The sequence below is a fragment of the Euprymna scolopes genome, chromosome 16 (assembly GCF_053919585.1).
Source record: "Euprymna scolopes isolate OS-2025 chromosome 16, ASM5391958v1, whole genome shotgun sequence".
Taxonomy (NCBI): domain Eukaryota; kingdom Metazoa; phylum Mollusca; class Cephalopoda; order Sepiida; family Sepiolidae; genus Euprymna; species Euprymna scolopes.
Window position 1 is genome coordinate 118,305,715 of NC_136497.1, and position 17,449 is coordinate 118,323,163.

A 17,449-nucleotide genomic window follows, 5' to 3' on the forward strand; every position below is an offset into this window, starting at 1 on the left:
CTCAGCAAAAGCATCTTCTTAGTGAGACCCAATATAGTTTTCGTTCTGCTAGATCCACAGCAGATGTGCTTAGAGTTATATCTCATACGATTAGCGAATCTTTCGACGGAGACAACCTTTCTAGAACAATTGCTCTTCACATATCAATTGATCAATTAGATTACCAATTGCTTATCAAAAATATGTTTGAAAGAAACGGTCTAATTCTTAACCTATTGATATCGATATGCATTATTTATATATTAAGCCCGCGAACTATACACATAACCAATGCGTCATTAGTTAACTTTAATTTTTAGGATGATTGAATAACTCTAAAAGTATAGGTTGTTTTTAAGCGAAACATAATCGCCGCCTTTAGATTTTTTAAATCTGGAATTTAGCCAACTCTCGTTTGAATATCTTGGAACTTCGTTTAAATATAGTATACTATATTTGGTATTAATTTGCGGAATGGACGCATAGGCACACACATCTTACCAGTTAAAAGAAGCAGGTTGCTAAGAACGGATTATTATTTTATTACATGAGTATAGATGCTTGTTCTCCATAATAGGCATGAATCTATATTGTTTAATACAAAGAATTCTGGTTAGATTCGAAATCTATGACATATGGTAAAGAGCACCATGCGCACAGTGTTCAAATGTGTTAATCATATTTACTCATTTTGTTTCCGTATCTAACAAAAATTTCGCTGCCGCCAATGGGGGGGGTTATAGCCTTTACCTGCAATATTTTACTGCACTTTATATTGCATTGTTATTTTGTATGTTGTTAAAAGTCTATTTTACGTTGGTTAGTACGTAAAGAATATGTGTAAATTACAGATTGGCGTAATGTATCTTGATCCGTTTTAGCTGTATTTTCATGAATATATTATATACGTGTTTCCTTAAAGACTAACGAAGGGAATAAAACTAACATAATCATTATTATTCCAAAGCGTATATAATAAGCTCGTGCTAGTCTAAAGCTCTTGGCTATATTTTAATTACATAAACTTAATAATCCTGATATTATATTAAATATAATTATAAAGTTAACGTAACTTGTACCAAATCTACTAACTGTATTATTCGTTACAACGTTTCCGTCAACATTATTACATTCCTTTAGTGTATTGTATGTGATCTTGCACTTTAAACGATGTTTGGTTCTCACGTATTAATCAAATTTGCATTTTTTTTTTAATTAATAATCAAATGTAATAAGACTCTCACATGTAGTAAAATAGCTTTAAATGGAATCTGTAGTATAAAATGAAAAAAAAAACTTACACAAAGAAAGAAAAAAGGAAAATCAGAAAGAAATAGATGTGAGAAATGTCAAATCTTTAGAAAATAATGTGTATGTTATTCGGTAGAGCAAGTTTATGATAGCGTTGGTGTGGAAAGGTTTAAACGAGGACGTGCTTAAAACAGTAAGAATGGAACGTCGCATAAATAAAACTGCGCACAATTATCAAAAGATAACGAATGGATAAATTGTGCTAGAATCTGTAGCTCTCGAAATGGGACAACCCCGCATATAATAACACACAGATGAATGCTATGCAAACACATATACTCAATTCGCGAGCATGGTAATAATGAATTATTCGACCTAGTGTTCTAATATCGGAAGTTAATCTTATAATATATGAACTGTTTAATCGCTGAACATGTTCCAGTGCATATTTTAATGAACGCTCTTCTGTACAAAATTTAGGACGGAACACTTGCTTTACTGCATGGATATAAAATGTTCAGATATCGTCGGTCAGGATCGAGTAGTAGTCATAAGAACGTTTCGTTGTAATCTTACTATTGCCTGTATAGCGGATTCGATATTCCAGCTCTAGTACATTGTAACTTAGAATTACTTATTAATCAGTACTTCATCCGTTGCACCACGAGGCAATATTAAATTATTTTAAATATTCACAAGATTTTTAGCTCCTTTTTCTGATCAAAGTATGAAGTGCATTTCATGATGCCAAATTCTTAATAAACGTAACACAATAGAATTGTTTGAATATCGTTTTGGCATGATTTGATTAAAGTCAAGATTGTACAAATTAGAAAAGCATTTCATCCAATGCCTGAAAATTGTTATTTTTTTAAAACATTGAACATTTTATATCTATATAATTATTTGCTAGATGAAAGATACTGTTTTTAAATTGCAACAAAATGTACATTACATAAAATAAATTCTAGGTAATTTTTTGATTCAATTTAAATTAAATGTTTATACCTTACTTTGTAAAATGTATAAAAGTGCACTTGGAAGATAAATACATTTCAAATTCAATCTTGTACCCTTATTTTTAAAGCCTATAGTAAAAAACATTTTGTTTAACAATTTTTTTTTTTTTGCCTTGGATGAAATGCTTTTCTAACTTGTATCTTATCTTTTTAAGATTATATTTTAAAACTCTCCTTCTCTCTATTTAATTTGTATTTCTCCTCACACCACAACCTATTTTTGCCACCCCTCTTTGTATTATTACAGGTTTGAATATTCTATATGTTTCCGTTTGTATTTCTCTCCACACCACAACTCATTTTTGCAACCCTGTCTTTGTATTATTACAGGTCTGAATATCCTCTCTGTTTCAGTTCTTATTTCTCCTCATACCACGACTCATTTATTGCAACCCCCTATTTGTAATACAGGTCTGAATAATAAAATCTGAATTTTTTAACGACAACTTTAAAATAACTTTTCTAGATTAAATAGTTTAAACTACTTTCAGAATAGAAAATATTTAAAATTTAATAAGGAACATATTTCATGTATGTTTCATTTACAAATATCCAGTGCATAACGAGAAAAATAGAGATGCAAATTTCAAAAGAGTTGTATAACTGGTTACGGCCAATAGTAGTCCTCGCAAGCGAAAGTCTTTGTCATTGTTATTTTATTATTATTATTATTATTATTATTATTATTATTATTATTATTATTTTTATTATTATTATTATTATTATTATTATTTAAAAAAATGTGTCCTGCTCTTTCGCCCAAGGACTTATGTTATTTTTGATTTAGTATAGGCAGGGTGATAAACTCAGAATAAAGTCAGATGTTATTAAGGATTATTACCATTTCGGATAACGTGAGCTCTTCCGCATCGCCATCGTACGAATGGTTTTATTGTTTACCTTACTATGTCAAATTATGCAGTCGATTAGATATCATAAACGGGGTTCACAAAAACAAATAATATGAAATAAACCTAAGATTTTGCCTCACTGAACATATTTTAAATCCGTCGCAGTTCTTCTTTTTGTGCCACGAACGTATAAACATTGCTTGTTTCTATGATATCTAATACAAATTGGCGATATAGCCAACAAGATTACTGATGTACCTCTTATTTTGGCGCATTCTTTGTGTAAACAATGATAACTTACTCAAGAAAGAAGTGAATTGATTACTTAAAAACTCATCACATTAGTATATAGACTCATGTCTAAGATGTTAGGTTTTGTGGCTAGACGTGATTAAGGTCAGTGTCTACAACATAACTATAATGGTAAAATATGAGTTGCTGCAAAACTGAATACGTTTAAGTGACTTTCATTATAAGCATTGAAGTGATATTTAATCAATATAAAATGCTAAAAGTCGGTGTTTGCTCAACAATTGGAAGAATTTACTAATTATGTGTTTTTTTTAATCGGAACGTTTTATACTAATTATTAAATATATTACTCCTTTAGGATTTATAAATATACGTGCATGAATAATTCTATAGTGTGCCGATCGATGCACAAAAACAAGTCTACTCTCCCTGTCTGAGAAACATTAATCCAGTGATACGAAAGACATACACAATGAAAAACTGTCAGACTGAATTGAATGACCCAGACTGCGTTAGAGTCCATGTCATTTTCCATGGCGTTTCCGATTCTTGTTTCCACCGCCTTCCTAACCGTTTAATAACTAATATACTTGTTCTATGAAGAGTATGTGTTCACAGCAATAGTGCTGGCACGCCCTGCTTCAAGAGATGCTGCATGATTTGTGACCCAATCGGTTTATCTGACATGCCAAAGTCGTTACCCATCCGGTGGATGCACGTGCATGTGCAAGTATCGAATATCACAAATTGGAACTAAGTCAGAAGTAAAAAAGAACAATGGCAAATGATATATTTTGATAAGGATATGATGTGTCCCCTAAATAATACCTTCACCGGTCAAACGTTCTCCATCATGAGAATAGAATCTAATCACATTCTACGGATGTTTTAATTTATATAGAAAACATTTGTCCCGCACACAAACACCCCAAAATTTATCATTGTATACTCCACTAAAAACTGCGCATTGATACTACATTTGGCTTATGCATATTCTCTAACTTTAATTTCGCCGTATACACACACATACAAATTGAGATTCACTTAGACAAATGTAGAATAATTTTCGTCCATTTTCCTCTAAAAATTATACATAGAGAAATTGAGCAACAATATAGAGAGAGAGTTACGTGGCATTACAAATGTCATCTTCAGACAAAAGGTTTTCATTTTATCCATATAATTTTCCAATGACTATCGCGGTTATTATCCTGTGGTAAGGAACATTCGCTGGAGAATTGCTAATTCTTAAGTTAATCAACACATTTACTAGCTCAAAATAACCATGCAGGACACACATCCATGTATAATTGATTTGTTACCGGCATTTATATCATAATATTTTCGATATCATTAAGAAAATATTTAGTCGAAATAATATATATATATATATGTGTGTGTGTGGGTGTGTGTGTGTGTGTGTGTGTGTGATTATTTTATTACATTTACGTAAAAAAAAATTACCATAAGTTGCTACAAAAAACCTTTTGTTTCCGTCTTAAGAAACATCGTCAAGCGACAATATAAGTCTGGCAATTTTAAAGAAATATAGAGGCGAATCAGAGCGAGCGTAAACGGAAAACAGTCATGAGATATTCAGGGATATTAAACGATAGGAACAGAGAATATTGCATTTAAATTTTTGACAATAGCTTAATAACATTTTCTCAAGTAACTTTATAACGATGGATTTTTTAAAAAAGATTAACAATTAGTTTATAGCTGAATCTTCAGTGTTTTAGACAATATTCACTGTTCTCGGAAGACTGGAAACAGTATTAAATTAAGTTTTATGTATGTCAATTATTAGGTTCAAATATATGATTAACAGGAATTAGAAATACATATTTTAAACTGTTGTATATGGTAATGAATTTTTCATAAAATAAAACATATGCATATTATAATTAATACTTGACCAACCAACGTTCTCACATCTGCACGGTTTGTAAAAGCTCTGGCGTTATTTAGTGAATGGGAAATTATGAAATGAATAAAAAAAAAGAAAAAGGAGCAGCTAAAAGCTAAGCTTAATACGTATTTAATAATGAAACTTTTTGATTATACATCACACTACACTACCCCGTTCGTTGTACCTATGCACAATAGATATGTATTTAATGTATAAATTCCATTTCCTCCCAAAATGTTATACGTGTACGTATTTCTGCCGTGCGGAATTCAAATTAACTTTAAATTCGTACACATTAATGTTTGGATACAAGGAAAGAAATATTTTGCTCTAAGATTCATCGAGGATAAAACACACTCATGCACACACACACACACACGTATATATATATATATATATATATATATATATATATATATTGTATGAGAAATTAAGCAATAATATATGCACATCTCGCATTTATACGTAGGTAAGAGGTAAGAATATAAAAAAATATATAAAATAAACTGATTTTATCATAATATTTTCATATTTTTGTAATCGGGGCACTATTGTCTTTTTTAATTAATGACCTCATAATAGTATTTTTGTATCAAAAAAGAATTAGAACAATATATTCACTTATTTCTATTTAACTATTCATAGAATGAAAGGAATGCCCTCAATTTGAACATCGGGCTTGCATAATAATGTTAGCTATATTCTTACAAGATGAAAAAAATCTTTACTCATTTTAAGCTTACACTGAATCTAACATAATTAGAATGTTATCCATGTAGTTGCTGTGAACAATTAGATGGACAGAACACTTCAGAGAAAGTTAATATATATATATATATATATATACATATGTATAACTACTTCATTTACTCACATAAAATTAATATGCTAAAGTAAACGGTCATGCGTGAACTTTAAGTATTTACTTCAAAAGTGCTCAATACGTAGGTAGAGCATGTTAGTCAGTTATAAAATATATATGGCGATTAATCTACACTGAATATTCCGCGTTTCATCCACTCTATGACTCTTCAGGCTTATGCGCTATATATATATATATATATATATATATATATATATATATATATATATATATAGCAATTAGGAAGGGAAGACTTTTATGATTCATGAAAATAAATTTGTATATATATATATATATATATATATATATATATATATATATATATATATATATATTCCTTTAATCTTCTCTCCAAAAAGAGAGAAAAAAGGATGAACAGGGGAGGAAAGAAAGAGAAATAGGGAGCCAGCTGACCGGTTCTGACCCTTGCTTCTTAAAGCTTCATCCAGGGAATTTGTAAAACAAAGTTGAAAAAGCGATTAAAATTGCGTTTTATTCAATTTACGGGGAGACAGAAAAGTGGAAAAACGATTAAAATAAAACAGCGTTATGGTCGAATACACTGGAGGTGAATAACGTTCAACCACAGGCGTCATTCCCTTTGCTTGCAAAGGGAAGGTTTTCTAAGTCGAACGTGAATATTCTCCAAGATCTTAAGGTGATATATTGAGTGAGCACGACTCAGAATAGAAAAAGAGTCTGTGCTAAAGTTCGCTGCACAAGACGGGTTTTTAAGTAAATGATCTGTAATTGAGGGACCGTATGTGTTAGTAACAACGTCCGTTGCCCGATAAGTCCTATTCCTAATTTTACTGGCTACGTATTGTTGGATTCCTCCATCTAATCTTAATGTCGTTCGACCCAAATTGTTGGCACTGCAACCACTATGCATATGCCTAATATAAATGTTATGTTTTATGGGTGGATTGGGTGGGCCTACTAAGTATTTATATTATTGTAGAAAAGTTGCTTGCAAGTGTTAGGTGTGTTTGTTTGTGTGTTGTGTATGTGGTTTTCCCAGGAAGAGTGTGGTTTTGATTTAGAGAATGTTGAACTTGAGTAGATTTGGATGCATAGGTGTTTAACTTATCAAGTGGTGGGGTTTTCCTTGGCTCTAATATTGGGTTGATAAATTACAGAGGTTGCGAAGCAATTTTTTTAAGGGAGCATTTGGATGTATTAATAGAGTTGCATGTCTTCATTATTCTGTTCCTCAGATTGTGTTATGTGTTGTTGCTTAAAATTTTGTTATGATTTTTTAATTATTTTTTCCGAGTTATTGCCTCAATTCTAGCTCAATTTGACGGGGTTTTGTGTAATATGTTGTGGAGCATGCTGCTGGGGGATGTAGCTCAAATTATCACCCAATAATAAACCCTGTCCACCGCGCAGTTGAATCTTCACCCGCATAACGCGTTTACAAAAAAAGCATTCTTTTGCTGAAAGTTAATTTTCGTTTTTCATTAAGAATTCCGCTTTCAAAAATGAGCGGAGTTGCTTGAAGAGGTCCCTAGTTACTAAATACTAGACGACCGAAACATGTCCATTAATGTGTAGCAACAAATTACTGCTTATGTAAAGACAAATTGAAAATTCACTTGCTCTACTTCTGTATTGAGCAATCTTGTATTAACCTCGTTATATTTCACTGGTTCCTCTACTTCTGAAAAAATAGTAACCTCTAATTATATATATATATATATATATATATATATATATATTATATTATATTATATTATATTATATTACTTTACATATATGTATATATGTGTACATGCTAAAGAGTCAACATAATTTTTTGTGCCCCGGTTTCATCAGATAAGATCTTAGCCCAGAATCTGACACTGTTCTCAGATTCTTGAATTACACATTTTTTTTATTTTTACTTTTATTATTTTTTGCATCCGGTTACCAAATATTGCAATTTAGTGTTATTTAAAGTGAACTATATAAATACTAACTTCTTTGTGTAAAAGTTGGAAATGATATTCCAGTTAGTAACATAACATTTTTAAATGCCTGGTAATATAATATTCCACTGCTCCTGTTTGTGTAAAATAGTATATTTGGAAATAAATACAAATAAATATAACTCGCTGCATTCCCATAAATATGAAATGTGCAATTATTTTTTCCACTGTAGTTTTCATTTTCGTTTTGTATTTTAACACGTGTAAACTTAAACACATGAACGAGGAAACTATTTTCTAATATTAATCACATGTAAAAGAAAGCCACGATTAAAGAGAGTCCCATTTTACTTGGCTCACCATGAGGAACTGGCTGGATACAATGTTTTTAATGTTAAGTAAATGTCGCTTATTAAAAATCATTTTAGATTAGAACGCAAAAGGCTTCAGTGTCCAAGGTCTTCTTGTTTATTGGCCGCAATTTGTCGAGAGATAATGCTTTATCAAAACGAATTCTACTTGCATTTTAGTGTTTGATGAATATTTTTTTTTGAAAATACCGTGTTCATATCCGTGTGATGTTAGGATCTTCTATATAGTAAAATGTCAGAAAATTTACATGAAATATAAGTATGTGTATTCTAATTAAAACCATATCAAGCTATAAAGGAGGTACATTTTCACGAATATCAAAGAGCACATTTTAGTAGAATTACTGGTATCAATCCCATCAAATACCACATATATCCTATTTTCTCGAAAATATAAAATTCACGCTCATAAGCATCACTGAATCATATTTACAACTTATAAAATCAAGACAATATATTAAACAAATTATTGCATGGTCGTCTACTTTAATTTCATTTTTCTTAAGTTCATAATTCTCGTCTTGACTATGAAAATCTCTGTCAACAAAGGTTATTTCATAAATCTGATATCATAAGCCAATGCCGACTTTATTAGGTGCATGCGGTAAAATTTTGATTCGTATTTTTACAGATGTAAAACTTTCCTGAGTATGTAGGAATCTCCTTTAATAAATTTCAGGTTTTTTGAACAGACATTTAAAATTGTCGTAGACTCTGGAAAATGTAGTATATTATTGTTATACATATTATAAGATGACTTAGAAATTACCTATGATTTTGCGACTAAAATTATCAGCTTCAGTAGAGATTGTTGTACATCCCAATTAAGCCTAATTTTAATAGCAGCAGAATTTAAAAAATGCAATCTTGACGCAAAAACAGTCTAAAAGAATGATATGTAATAAAATTCTGTTTAAAAGCTGGAAAATGTCACAGAACTATATGGTCTGCTTAAGATTGCTAGCATGGATTTAACATAAGTTTTTGAGCTGTATAAGAGATTTAAGGAAGAGAGGGAGTGTCAGGAATATTGAGAGATTGGAGATGAGCAATGAATTCGAACACTAGAGTTGATTGGACAGAGAAAGAATTTTCTGGATAAGGATCGTTGTGTGTCCTTAAAGCAACACGTGTACAGTTTGATGTCAGTGAGGAAACTGTACAGATAATTACATGCGAGGGACTGAAGATGCGAACGATTTATGCGAAGTTTGCACCAAGAATGCTTAGAGAAGATCACAGACTCTTTGAGCAAGTTGGGCAATAGGGCAATTATGTCCCACGCTATAGTTCAGCGTTTGCTTACAATGAGTTTTGGTTATTCTCTAATCTCGTGGAAAATCTTAGTGGCTGTCGTAATGAGACAATTGAGAAGCTGAAAGAGGCTATGCCGAAGTTTATTGAGAGGCTAAAACAGGCGAATTCCATAGGGCAATCAAGAAGTTATTTCATTGCAGCCGCAGTAGATTACTTCTGTAGTACGTTAGAGTTGTATATGTGTACTATCAATAAAAGTAGTCATACAGAAATGTCAGGAAATTTAATAAAATAAACGAAACAAAATAAGTATTTATTTACCTTACTGATTATAATCCATAAAAATAAGTTTATATCAATCAAACTTATCTTTATCTAATTAATCATGTATAATTTACACAATAACAATTATCTACGTAAGTCAGTAGAGTCAGTAGTCAATATCTTCTTTCTTTATATTAAATTCTTTCACAAAATTGATCATCGTCGTTTCTTTTATTGTTAGTATATTTTACAACGATACACATATTAATTGCCTTTATTTACTTCTACATATTACGTTGTTATAACTTTACAAAAATAATGAAGTCTCGTTCAAATATCAGTGTGCCAGAATTGCAGAATATCATTTGCATGTCCACTTCCACGTTACACTCAGTCGTTTTTAGCATTACGTAATAGGAGTAATGGACGCCGACAACAGTTGCCCTCTATTTTACAGGATATTACAGTAACTTACCTGAGTATTATTTTAACCGCAACAAAACATGTACGCAGGCTAGTTGTTCCCGTTATTCTTAATAAAAAAAACGACTGACACACGTAAATACATTATATTACATTTGCTAGTGATAACAGAAATGTTAGGGAATCGCCTTGGCGACAAAATGTCGAACACCATCGAAGAATCTGTTTTTACAGGTTTGTATTTTTTTTTCATTCTTTCATTTTTAAACTTTGCATGAGTCCTTAAACATGTAACTAAAACAATTAGCACAGTCCATTGTTCTGCTTGGTCGTAGAGTTTATTTGTATTGGTCTTATTAGTCTTTCTTTTTTTTGACAATGTACGCCCTTCGATGTTACTTTTCTATTTTAAGGTATTCCTCTTATTTATTATCTTATTTTTTCATCGCGATGTTTTTATTTTTTGAGGGGGGAGTGTTCCGTTTTTCTCTGCCCGGTAAAATGCATGCATAACTACCTCATTATTTTTATATTGTTAGGTAAAAATACAGATTAATTACAAAAAAAAACATCTTCCTCAGGTTAAGAATATTTTTCTAAGTAATATTTTTCCATGGCCGTGTATTATTTTCATTATTTTAACACGTTTTCCTTTTAGTGCTTGTTGTCGCCAATCATATTACACGTAGTAACTGTTCTCATATACCAATTACTATTAAACAAAAAAAATCGAAAATCATTAACAACAAATATGACAACCTAACGAAAGTCTTCGTTTTCGCTTGATTAAAAATTTAGATGTTTATGCATAGAAATTATCTTGCTGAAAAAATAGTATTTATTAAGAAAGCTATTTCTAACAAGAGGTTTTGTATCTCTTTTTTTAGTTCACAAAAATATTAAACAAGTAGGATTCATCATTATTTGATACACATGAGAACTAATCTTTATACCATTTATTACTGCATTTTTTACCGTTATGGAGGGATACAATTCGTAACTTAGCAACCATTTATATTTAACTAATAATACTAACATTCGATATCTTAACAACTGCCCACGACGACTAAAATTACTAGATGACATACTTCTAAGAAAACTTAAACCCTTTTTTAAACCGGATCTCATTTCACACCGAGACAAATATACTAACATTATTTAAAACCAAAAAAGAAACTAAATAAATAATCTATAAATAAGAAAATTGAAATTTAAAAAATAAAAGTAATTCGTCCCAACCCCCTGCAACCAACTTTATAGCCAAATATATATATATATATATATATATATATATATATATATATATATATATATATATATATATATATATATATATATATATATATATACGCCAAACCTCAAAGGAAAAGAACAAGAAAACAGCAGCAATCACTCCTGATGATAATCGGATCAACCGATCGAAAGCGCTTGAGAAAAATATTACGGACAAAAATTTTGGGCACCATTTTATATACATGTCTGTTGAAATTCAAAAGACTGCTCGGCAAATGGAAAAGATATCCGGAAAGATCGGAAAAAAATAAACTCTGTCGTCTTCAATTAAATGTGCTTGAATAATGACTTGATACAAATATATATATATACACTTGTGCCCGATATTATTCATACCCCCCCTTGAAAATTGAGTTTATTAGGTGTAACTTTGTAAGAATTTATTGTTTACGTCCATATTGATACATATTCTTAATAAACCTCTTCTGATCATTTTCGTCATTTTAAAATCTCTGGATACTTGTAATAAAAGAAATATACAGTTATTTATAAAATCTGCAATGTTCAAAAATAATCATACCCCCTTATTTTTTCAGTATTAATCGAGTTTCTGACTGTTTGTTTCCTGTTTGATTCTTATTTTGAATGCTTTTATACAACCTTTGATTAATTTCATTTCGTTTTTTGGATTTTTCAGAAATTAAAATGATAACAACTGAAAACCAATAAAAGAATAAAAATTATTAGAATGGGGAAGAAAAAAGAGCTTAGTAATGATCTTAGGACTAAAATTGTGAATTCACATAAGGATGGTTTAGGTTACAAGTCAATTTCCAAGAAATTTGAGGTCCCTACAGCAACAGTACAGAGAATCATCAAAAAATTCCAGAGCCACCACACAACAAACAACTTGATTGGTAGAGGAAGGAAAAGGAAACTGTCTGCTAGAGCCACCAGGAATATTGTAAGAAGTGTTAATGCAAATCCAACCACCACTACTAAGGACATTTAAGAAAATCTGGAGTCTTCTGGCATAAAAATATCAAGGCAAACATTGCAAAGGACTCTGCATGAAAATGGTCTGAAAGGAAGAAGATCAAGAAGGACTCCATTGTACACCGGAACACACCTTGCAGTACGTCTAAAGTTTGCTAGGACCCATGTGAATTCTCCAGAGTCCGTTTTCTCAAGTATTTTGTGGACTGACGAAACAAAAATTGAATTGTTTGGCCATATGGATGCTTCTTACGTTTGGAGGAAGAAAGGAGAAGCTTACAACCCAAAGAACACCATACTCACGGTGAAACATGGTGGTGGTAGCCTAATGTTTTGGGGCTCCTTTTCGGCTAGTGGTCCAGGTAGTTTGGTCAAGATAGATGGAACCATGAAGAAGGAGCAATATTTGGAGATACTCCAGAAAAACATTAGACATGATGCGGAGAAGCTCCATTTAGGACCAAACTGGGTCCTTCAACAGGATAATGATCCAAAACATACTGCCAAAATAGTCAAGAAATGGTTTGAGGATAATCAAATTAATGTTTTGGAATGGCCTAGCGAGAGTCCCGACCTGAACCCTATCAAAAACCTCTGGCACATATTGAAAACTGAGGTTAAAAAGCAGAAACCTAGAAATTTGAGGGATTTGGAGAACTACTGCATTGAAGAATGGTCAAAAATCAGTGTTGATGCTTGTAAAAACCTTGTTGATAAATATCCAAAACGGTTACAGGCAGTTATTAAGAATAAAGGGCATGCTATTGACTATTAGTAAGAGAGGTATGAATAATTTTGAACTAGTGCCATTATTGTTTTTCTTTGTATAATGTTTCAAACTTGCATAATTTATTTATTTGTTGAGTTTAAATTAAATGCTTATGCTTGATTTATTGTTTGAAATCCCTTTAATATTGACTACCTTCTGGTTTGAGCAATATTCTTATAGAAATCTCAAAGATCCGAGGGGTATGAATAATATCGGGCACAAGTGTATATATATATATATATATATATATATATATATATATATATATATATATATATATATATGTTTAAGCATGGTTAAGAAGTTAAGGAATGTGAGTGGCGAATTGTATGCTTTCTTTCGATTGTATCTGATGACTCTTAACTCATATATATATATATATATATATATATATATATATATACACGAGAGAGAGAGAGAGAGGGGGAAGAGAAAGAGAGTAGCTAAAGTATTTGGTACATTGTTTGTTTCGTATTTCTTAAGAAATATCAAGTTAATTTGAATTAAATTTTCACTCAATATTTGAACAGATATCATCTCTTTAAAAATGAAACGGAAATGAAGATATACTTAGTTGTCAAATACTTATTTACAAAAAACAAAATTATTTATATGCAAAAGTATTTATTACCTTGTCAAATGTTTTTCTAAAGCAGTCATGTAATCTCATTGAAATGTTTACCCAATTAGAAACCATCCTAGAGTTCTGGTCTCTTACAGGACAGTTTATAACAGCTCTCGGACACTGTGCAGGTTGCCTCTTACATTACTATTTTAAAATGATTAAAACAAAATAATTTTCTAATGATATTCGCTAGGAAACCATAGCAAGACATAAAGATAGAAAGGGGTACAGGAAAATAGCTTTTGAATTAAATTTGGTGGTGAGTAAGTTTTGGGCTGTTGTAAGAAATTGGAAAACAACGAATGTTAATATTAAAAATCACTTAAGATGTATTCGGACACGTAAACTAAATGATGTTACTGCTAGTTACATTGCCCGTACCGTGAAAAAAGAACAATTTCTGACTCGTTCAGAAATCCAAAACAATTTGCAGGCGCATGTATTTAAATAAGCAAAGATACAATCAAGAGATGCTGGAATCGTACAGGCCTGTAGTCTTGATCACCATGAAAAGCCCCATCGTTGAGTCCTAGACAAGTGAAAGATCATTTGAAATTAGCTGAGTAATATCAACGTTAATCCGCTGCCTTCTAGAACAAAGTTACTCAGATGAAACAAACATTGAGCTTTTCGGAAGAAACATGCGCATGATATGATAGAGTTCAAAATAGACTTCGTAACCTTGTGGGGGATGTGCTTCTCTCTTCCCTGAAACCTCTTTCTCACAGAAGAGATGTTGCGAGTTTGTCTCTGCTTTATCGTTAATTTCATGGAAAGTGCTCGGCTGAGCCCCATTCTATGCTCCCCCCTCGCCAAACTTTCACAAGAAACACCCGTCTAGCAGAAAACACGATCACTAATTTCCCCCTCTTTATCTGTGCCTAAACCTAAACGTAGATTCCATGAGCAAAGTTTCTTTCTTAGAACTGCACGCCTATTGAATTGTCTTCCGTTTTTCTGCTTTCCAGCTTACTACAATATGGTTGCCTTCAAGTCTAACGTAAACAAGTTTTTGATGAGCCGTTTCATATAAGTTAACAAATTTACCGTATCTCCATTACTAACGGTTACTATATTGTCCAATTTTCAATGTACACTCTTTAACCTTTATCCTCGAGTGACAGCTTGGCCTTGACAAGTGGTGATACCTATGTAAAAAAAAACATGTATGGAGGAAAGAGGTCACAGAATTTCAACCATCTATTGTAAACTTTGGAGATGGAAGAGTGATAATGTGGGGCTGTATTTTTACAAATTAAGTTTGAGGAATTGAAAACAGAAAGGAAAATTAGTGCAGCAAAATACACAAAGATTTTGTAAACGCAACTGTTCAAGTTTGTCGCAGGTTTATGGTTTGCGCCGTGATTTTAATCTTCTGGCAAGACAATGACGCTAAGACTAAGATAATATAATTATGAAATGGTTTAAAGATAGAGTCATTATTGTCCGGCAGTAGAGTAGCAAGTCATCTAACCTAAATCCCATCGAAAATTTGTGACAGACTTTGAAGTTATGGGAGCATGCACAAAATCCCAAAATATCAAGGAATTGAAAAAACATATGCGAGGAAGAATGTCTGAAACTACCAGCTTGTAAGAAACTAGTAGGCATTTATGGAAAGCTTTTGAAGGTTTTCAGGCAGAACATAAAGCACACAAGTAAATATTAGTATGGCGTTTCTGCATTTTTGAGATGAGGATTGGTTATTTGTATTAATATTCATCGGACTACCGTTCTAATAGTGAGCGTGATTTTCACAACTTTTCAGTCGATATAACTTACGACCTACCTCAGGCGTATCACATTCACGAACCCCATACAAATATTCAAAATTAAAAAAAAAATAGACTGCGCCTCAAAAACGTGCTCTATGTAATAAAATGGTCAGCATGCGATAAATACTACCTTAGTAATAGAGTTGAGCATCACCGATCCAACATCAAAATCGCAGAAAACAGACACCTGCATGTATCACAACATATACACACATGCAGTGCAGGCAACTTCGAGATAATGCCCATCTTCCAAACTGACAACTACTTCTACTTACTAACGCAAGAAAAAAAAATTCATAGCAAAGTTCAACCCCGCTTTGAACATCTCCCAATAACTATAAAAATAGATAGGCAAAACACAAAATACACATCCACGCATGAATACGTAGGTAAATGTGCACCCTCACGCACTAAACAAAACAAGCACAATAAAGCACGGGCGCCCTTTCACGGGCGCGCACATCCATATCCAGTATAATCCCTAAACTAAATAAACAATTAGAACGAAAATACAACACACTGCCCACACCGTCTAGACAAAGAACACCTTAACCAATATGTGTGTGATATGTGAGTTGGTGTATGTGGGTTTGTATATATATATATATATATATATATATATATATATATATATATATATATATGTGGGTGCTTATGTATACGTACGTGTGTGTGATTGTGTATGCGTGTGTGCATATATATATATATCATCTGTTATCTATCCTCCATCTTGTTTGTGTGTGTGCCGGTACTTATGTTTGGGTGACGGAATACATGTATACATATATGTGTTTGGATTAGGAAAGAAAGAAAACTTCAACCAATATGTATGTGAGGTATGGGTGTATGAATATATATGTGTGTGGTTGTGAGTGTGTGTGTGCATGTATGGTTGAGTGTGTGCATATATATATATATAGGTGAATTGGACGCATACACGTGTGTATATATGTATATATATGTATGCATGTATATGGGTGGGTAGATGTATTCGTGTGTGTATGTGTGTATATGAATGTATGTGTATGTGTGAGTCCATGCACATGTCTCTTTATATATGCATATGTGTGTACCAGCATGCGTATGCGTATGTATGCGTGTATATACATGCATATATGTATACATATATATGTGTGTGTGCATGTATATGTATGTGTTTGTGATCGTGTGTGCGTGTGTGTATATATAATCTCCTACCTATACTCCATCTTATTTTTGTCTGAGTGTGAGTACTTATATTTGAATGAGTAAGTATATGTATGCATGTGTGTTTTGATTGGGAAAGACAAATAAATATTTAACCAATATATGTGCGGTTTGTTAGTGGGTAGGTGTGTTTGTGTGTGCAGGTGGGTATGTATATGTATGCTATTGCATATATTTGTGCGTATATGCGTGTGTACATGTGTATGTGTTTGCATGTGTGTGCGTGTGTATGTGTTGATGTATATATATATATATATATGTGTGTGTGTATATATGTGTGTTTGTAATTGTATGTGAGTATGTGCGTTTACATCAATAAAGAAAGAAAGTGATAAAAACATAACAAAACTTCACCAAATGGAGAAACCCCCCGCACCACTAATGAACTTTATTCTGACTGGACGGTACCAATACTGAATATTGGTGACAGGATGTCTGAGACCAAGTTTCTCTGAAAAACACATTTAGTGTCATCAGATGTAAAAATTACATTT